Source organism: Papio anubis, chromosome 3 (assembly GCF_008728515.1).
Source record: "Papio anubis isolate 15944 chromosome 3, Panubis1.0, whole genome shotgun sequence".
Lineage (NCBI taxonomy): Eukaryota > Metazoa > Chordata > Mammalia > Primates > Cercopithecidae > Papio > Papio anubis.
This window is the reverse complement of record NC_044978.1, coordinates 89914956-89923120: the sequence shown is the minus strand read 5'-3', so window position 1 is coordinate 89923120 and position 8165 is coordinate 89914956. Positions and strand designations below refer to the sequence as shown.

General features: G+C 38.0%; 1 pseudogene; it reads right to left on the bottom strand.

The window, feature by feature from the left end:
- Positions 1-3953: 3953 nt before the first annotated feature.
- LOC101016049 overlaps positions 3954-8165 on the bottom strand; it is a 40111-nt pseudogene continuing 35899 nt past the window's right edge.

Genomic DNA, 8165 nt, shown 5'->3' with positions numbered 1-8165 from the left:
TCCTGCCGTGCCAACAATGTGCTGGATATGCCAGCATTTATTATTAAGTTTAGTGAGGGCAGGGGTAGGTTAGTGAGGGATTTAGGGTCATTTGATTATGAGGTGAGATGGTCACATGGGGATGAAGTAATTCTTTAACGTAACATCTGTATGCAGAAGTACAGTATACAGAGGTAAGAATTTACAATATAGTGTGTGCATCAGTAATTTCTAACAGAGCCTTGAAACAGAAACACAGTCTTTCCATAACCTATGATTAGCAAGATATTAATCAGCAGTAACAGTTGCAGCAAGAGCTGGATACAAACAATCCATAGTAACAGGATGTGAAGTTAGACAACGGGTTAGACTAGAAATTCTCAGAAGGGAGTATGCCTTAACCCTAAAGAGGCCTGGAAGAGCCGTGGCAAGATGAAGGCATTTATAGCCCTATCTTATCCATATGGACAGGCGCCCCCCATGCATCCGCTTCTAGGCTCTCCACGAGGGTCGAATTCCATTCCCAGAGCTATGAACATCTGCTTTTCTGGGACAGGAATCTTGGTGATGTGAAATCTCCCTGACTGCATGTCCATTCATAGGCTCTCTGCAGGGGGAAGCACATCACGCACTGTTGGCTCATTCTGGCAGTCCAGCTTGGCATTGTCTTTACACAATCCTGCATGCAATTTTGTATTTACAATAATCAGGGGCATTTCATCTTTTATTCGGTAGTAATAGTTTCAGGGGGTCTCCCTACACGCCTCCCAGGTTCAAGTGATTCTCCTGCCTCAGCCTCCTGAGTAGTTGGGATAACAGGCCTCTGCTACCATGACCAGCTAATTTTTGTATTTTTTTAGTAGAGACGGGCTTTTGTCATGTTGACCAGGCTGGTCCTGAACTCTTGACTGCAGGTGATCCACCTGCCTTGGCCTCCCAAAGTGCTGGGATTACAGGCGTAAGCCTCCACGCCAAGCTGTTTAATTCTGAATATTAGTAATTTATGTCTTCTGTTTTTCTTAGTTTATTAATTTTATTGATCTTTTCAGTTGCTCTTGTTTCTTTGATTTTTCTCTTCTGTTTCATTAATTTCTGCTCTTATTTTTCTTATTTCCTTTCTTCTGTTTGTTTTGGTTCTGTTTGCTTTATTTCTTTTGTTTATTTATCTCTGGGAACTGAGAGAAAGTGTATATAACCTAGATATCTGAGAACTTAGAGGCCTTGCTAAACTGTGATTTGGACAATGAATAGGAGTTAATGAGACATGGAGTTTGATGAGAGTGGGGTATGGCATGGATGGATTCCAAAACAAAGAACTACAAGTGTGAAGGCTCAGAGACAAGAGAGCCTGAGATCATTCTTTGAGGGGCAGACTTTGAGGGAAGCATTGAAAGGACCTCAGTGTGATTGAGGCATTGAATTCAAGGGGTGAAATGACAAAATGTGAGAATAACATGGAAGGTTGATGTAGAGAAAGGAGTCGTAGGCTGGACGCAGTGGCTTACGGCTGTAATCCCAGCAGTCTGGGAGGCCTAGGTGGGCGGATCACCTGAGGTCAGGAGTTTGAGACCAGCCTGGCCAACATGGTGAAACCCTGTCTCTACAAAAAATTATAAAATTATTATATAAAAATTAGCCAGATGTGGTGGTGCACCCCTATAATCCCAGCTATTTGGGAGGCTGAGGCATGAGAATCACTTGAACTCGGGAGGCAGAGGCTACAGTGAGCCGAGATCATGCCATTGCACTCCAGCCTGGGCGACAGAGTGAGACTCCATTTCAAAAAAAAGAAAGGATTAGTTGAGAATCCAGGAGAATCTGCTTAACTGGTAACTGGCCATGTAATTCCAGAAAGTTACTGTACTTCTTTGGGTCTCGATTTCCCTCTCCATAAATGAAAGAGGCAGTCAAGTGATGTCAGAGCTTACATCAGTTCATATCCTATAAATGCTAAGTTCAAGAGGTTCCTCTAACAAATGGCTTCTGTTTGTGGGGTCGGAGGGGGTTAATACCATTCTTGCCTAAGAGTCTTTGTGTAAGCTCTGGAGGCTCGGTCTGCATTTTTCTTTTTTTCCTCTCAGGGAAGTTTATCCCAGATCCTCTTTAGCACATTTTATTCTGTTACACACATCATGCTAATGTTACAAAGGCAATATTAATGTTTTACCACTGGTGCCAAAATCAAATGTTCCTAAGTCATTAAAAAAAATTATCAAGTCAATTCCAATAAAGTATATTTAAAGAGAAGTAGTATTTCCTGATAGCTATTTCAGTAATGTAAGTTGCTTGAGGTCTTTGTGAATAAGTAAATGAAAAATGCCTTCTTCCAGGGTTAAGTTCTGGAATTAGGTTTCAAGGTGGGGATAATACTGCTTAAAATAAATTTCTAAGGCTCATTAGTAGTCACTACCTATTAGTCATAGTTAATGTGAGTGGCAGAAATGGCAGATTTTCTGTTCTTTTTATTGCTTCTCAACTTTGCAAAAGTGGCCATTCCATAAATAAAAGCATGCTTTCCATCAAATTATTATCAATGCCTATCTCATCTCCTCAGGTAATTAGATTTACTCTTTGCATTTTCCCCCAAAACTTTGGTGACTTTGGTCTTTAAGTATTTTTGAGAATTAATTAAAAAAAAAACATGATAACTCTATGTGCTTTCTAACCTTTAGCTTAGGTTTTCTCACAGACACTGTTGTATGAAACATTGTGTTAGTCTGATGCTTTGAATATGAATACCTGCAATTTCACTAAATTCTCAGTGTGTTTATGATTTCCTATAGAGGTGAAGCTTCTAATCCACTGTTAGCAATGGAAGGGTGTCTTTTGCTTTTCTAGGACTAGTGATGGATGGATTTCAATACTGCCTCATTATTGGTGACTGATGGATTGCACCTCTTTGAATACTGCCTGGGTGTAGGAGTCAAATATTTAGCTAAAGATTTTTAAAGACAGCTAATTAAAGGTAAATTTTAAAGTTCTATAAATCTATTTGATTATATTGTTATAGAACCCACAACACTAGTCTCATTTGCTCTGATCTCAATTTACATAGAGACACAAGTGGCATCACCAAGCTGGAAAGTGGCTTTAAGGTCAAACAAACTAGATGCTTTGGAGCTCTACTGATTTCAGCCAATCCACTCAATCCGCTAGTAATTTCAACTGAAACGATTGTTGATTTTTGTCAGTCAATACTAGATGAGATTTCATAGCAGTATCACATACTTAGGCTCAGGAAAAGCAAGGTCATAGGCTAGGGAAACCTAGTTCTCTTTAGATATAAAAGTTCTTGCACTCTAATTTATTTAGATTAAAAACATACTTTGGAATCAATACCTTTACATTCACTACTCAAACACAGTGTGGTCCTTGCAAACTATATTTTTTGCTATTTTCTATATGCAAATTTTATTTTCTGTCCTGTGGATTCTTGTCCCAATTTCTATGATGCTTTTTACCTAGAAGTTTGTGTTGTAGATCTACAAGCTCCCAAGGCCTAACTCAGTGGTGTTTTCCCAACTCTATCCAGTTAGTAATGAGGTCCCTATGCCCTGAATCTTGAGTCTTAGCCTTTCTGACCAGACTTCACATCCAGCATTCTATTGTGAGTTATGCAGATATGTAGCACCGTAAACTCCAGGACTGATCCATCAACCACCTGAAGACAGTAATTACATTCAATTTTGTCTAGAATAGAATCTTGTTGGTAGGTGCTTAAGGAATGTATGCTGAATAGAAATACTTCTGAAATGTCAAATAGTAAATGCTTGATTGAAAATAAACCCTTAGAAGTAGCTTTTCCTTTCTTTTTCCCTAAAAAGATGCAACTAATTTTTATTATAAATTGACAATCTATAATTGTATAAATTTATGGGTTACAAGGTGATGACATAATTGTGGATACAGTGTAGAATAATTTAATCAAGTTAATTAACTTATATATCACTTCAAGTATTTAACATTTTTGTAGGGAGATCATTTGAAATTTAACCATCTTAGCAATTTTGAAATATCTAATCATCTATTACTAACTATATTCACCAGCTGTACCACAGACCTCAAAAAAGGGGGTAAAACAGATCCTTCCTATCTGAGATTTTGTACTCCTTGATAATCATTTAAAATTTTTAAATGAGATAAAATATCAACTTCAAAACACGTCAAAAAGTGAGTGTATTTACCCATATACTCATAACAGAGAGCATGGGCAAATAGAATAATAATTCATGGTATTGCATGTTTAATGAACTGGTAGCAAGAAAAAGTTGGTGGAAGAAAGGCAGAGGAACTTTATCTTGTATGAATTAGAACTGAGGGGCTCCATAATCATCTGGCATCTGTTCAAAGTTGTAGCCATAATAAGAAGTGCACATGATTATGATCTCTAGGAATCTTATGCATTCATCTTTTAAGGTCCAGTCATGGCCACAATGTAGTCATGGCCACAATGTAACACTTGTACTGAATCAGTCATCTGCTAAGCAGTCATCTGCATAGGTTCCTTTGTGTGTGCATGGTCATTATTCAGATCTTGGATCCTTGGCAATCTGTAGAATCACTTGATACTTCTGCCCCAATTTCTCAATTTCAGCCATTACATGATCAGTTATACAAGGGATATACTTGGCGTAGAGACAGCCCATCATTGACTGTGTCTACTAAGTCCAGTTTGGCTTTAATGGAAAAGTTGATAAAGTTGGTATCAACAAAATTACCAATGCGAGTAAATGGGCCCAGCTGTGTAATTTATTGGAAAAATAAGCAGAACGGGTGTTGGGGAACTTCTCTTTCCTTTAGCCTGCTGAGATCTTTCTTTTCTTTATTTTTAGGTTTTAACCTATCCTTTTCTTCAAGCCTCTGATCTCTGAAACTAAGTATTCACTTCACGGTCACACGCTTCCTTGTTTTCTTTTGCTTCTCTATGCTCACACCACTCTCTTGTTTCTTCCAGAATCCCACTGTAGCTTGTTAGTTTTGTAGGTAGCTAATTAAGATATAATTTTTCTTTGTCATATCTACTAGCACTCAAGATAATAACAAAGAAAATTTTATTATAATATACTTTGATAGCATGTTTTCTTTTTTTTGTTCTTTTTTATTTTCACATTTGATCTTCGTAGGAGTCTCTCAAAAGATGTGGTATCACTATCTCCATTTTATAAATGAGGACAGCAACATGGACAAAAAGGCTGACGGCACCTCACAAATGACCCAAGGCTTTTTTTTTTTTTTTTTTGCTATTCTCTAAGCCATTTCCTACAACTGCTCAATTTTACACTTAATCTGAGCCCTCTCATTTTTCATAAAACTTCAGGTAAAAGTAACATGTAAAAGATCTCTCACATAAATTCTTCTTACACACACACACACACACCACTCACACACAGTCATCAATGCCCACTTTGGAACAATTCAAATGCTTTATTGATTCTTTCAAAAGGAAACGTATGGATTATAAGTGGGTCTTTGTTTATTTATTTATTTATTTTTGTTATGTAGTCAGTTATGAGTTTAGGAATAAGGTCTCTGGTTTTGAACTCTGTAGAAAGAAAGGTCAACAATAACAGGACCTGAAAAATATCAAAACCAACCACAGAATCCAATGAACTACTCATTCATAAAGTTGGCAAAAGCATTCATGGCAAATGGTAAATCCTTCACCTTTTGATCCTTTTCCCAATCATCATCAGTGAGGCAATTTATTCCATAGTAGAATCCAGTTGCTGCTCAGGAGTATTAAAATCACCCAGTGTCATACATGAACCCTGTATACGTGAGCCTAGTGGACTGTCAGAGCAGACCCAACACTGCCATGATCGTAGCCCATCAACCTGCAGCTCTCTTCAGGGCACTAACAATTTCCTGTAACAGCATACTTTCCCCTGGTCTGATGTGAGTTCTCCCTTCTCCCTTCTCCTTCTAGATGTATCGGCTTCACAAACCTAACATTTCGACCTCAGAAATGACTCTCTTTAGTTCTATAGCAGTGTTGTGGAGAGTGGTGGGGTAGAGTAGTTTTAGTAGGTGCTGGCAACACCCTGCCAAGATCCCATTTATTATTCGATCACCAGGATTAAGGCAGGGATTGCTTTATTCGTTTTTGTAACTTTGAGGAAGCTGAGGATTGGAGAGGTTAAATATTTTTCATTGATATATTAATCATGTTTATTTTCTATATATTACGATGCTTCGATATTTTGGGACCTTGGGGACCTGGGAAGAGATTGCTCCTCCCAAGGTTAGTGAATTTCTAGAGTTACTAATCAGATTGCTGAGAGCATACATTTGTCATGTGAACCAGCCAATCTGGAGTCCATATACCTCCTTCCACCTGTCTTTTTTTTTAAAAAAAAATCAGGTTCTAATTGTTAGGGACATTATCTTCCTTCCCTAACTCACCATAGTGCCAGTTACTAGAAAGCAAGGGACCACCCCACATATTCCAGGACAAATGAAAATTATTCAAATTATCTAATCCTAACTTATTTAGCTTGCCTGCTCTGTCTTGATTTTTTTTCCTGGGAAAGCCACAATAAAGACTCTGACCCATGCTTTCTACTACACCCCTTTTGCCTCTTGACTGGCCCCAGTGCTTTGCTGTGTGGCTCTGCATGGTGTGACATGCACCCTCCTCTTGGGAACCATAAGCCATAAGCTCTTCTTTCAAGGTAGCTGTCTGTGTGTCTGTCATCTTACCACATCTGATTAAAACAAATCCTGGGTATATTTTAAAATACTGATGGAGTTCTAGAAAGTGACAAGGCTGAACCTAGAACCCGAGTTTTTATATTCCTAACAGAGTTCTTCATAACTCATTTGTAAAGAATATTATGTTCTTTATAAATGCCACTTAAAATTTAATTTAAGGTTATTATATGATATTAAAATGAAGTTTAAAAAAGGTTAAACTCTTTTTAAAAAAGACAGCTGGTACTCTTGATCAAGCTCTGGTTACAAACATTTTATGTTGCTTACTAGAACTGTCTGTACTAAAATATCTAGGTCTTATGTAACTGAGCAACTTAGAAATTTGTCAGCATAGAAATGAATGAAAGAAAAAGACTGTCACAAAGTTTTCCACCCAGAATGATTTTCCTCAGTATGTTTAGATACAGTGAGGAGGAAGGAGACATGCAGATATATGATGAGGAATGTTATAGTATAGGAATAAGTCCCTTTAATGAAGCCGAGGATGTTTAGTATGAAATGAAATATCAGGGTCAATTATGCTTAGTCATTCTCAACACCAACCTAATTACTTCTGAAAAGGTTAATTTTTTTTTCTTTTGATATGGAGTCTCACTCACTCTGTCACCCAGGCTAGAGTGCAGTAGTGTGATCTTGGCTTACTGCAACCTCTGTCTTCTGAGTTCAAGCGATTCCTCTCCCTCAGCCTCCTGAGTAGCTGGAATTACAGGAGTGCACCACCATGCCTGGCTGATTTTTGTGTTTTTAATTTTTAATTTTTATTGTTATTTTTATTTATTATTATTATTATTTTTTTTTAGTAGAGATCAGGTTTCACCACGTTGGCCAGGCTGGTCTCCAACTCCTGACCTCAAGTGATCCTTCTGCCTCAGCCTCCCAAAGTGCTGGGATTACAGGCGTGAGCCACCACGCCCAGCCAAAAGGTTTAATTTTTAAACTGGGTTTTTATTCAAGTTGGAAAATTCAGACATTTAGGTTTTTTTTTGTTGTTTGTTTGTTTTTTGACTCAGAGTCTCAGTCTGTCACCCAAACTGTAGTGCAGTGGCACAATCTCGGTTCATTGCAACCTCCATCTCCTGGGTTCAAATGATTCTTTGCCTTGGCTTCCCAGTAGCTGGGATTACAGGCATGTACCACCATGCTTGGCTACTTTTTGTAACTTTAGTAGAAACGGGGTTTCAGCATGTTGGTCAGGCTGGTCTCGAACTCATGGTCTCAAACAATCTGCCCACCTCAGCCTACCAAAGTGCTGAGTTTACAAGCGTGAACCACCCCGCCTGGCAGCTACAGTTTCTGAAAGAAGAAATTTTCACAGTAGAAGACTGGTCAATGGCAAAGTTTTCTCTAATATTTAATGACTATATACAAATTCAATTTTAATTACAATCAACTCATATAAATCTACACCAATGAATAAATGAAACAGCACTAAGATATTTCAAAATAGGAAAAAGAAAAAAAAATCCTCCAGTCAT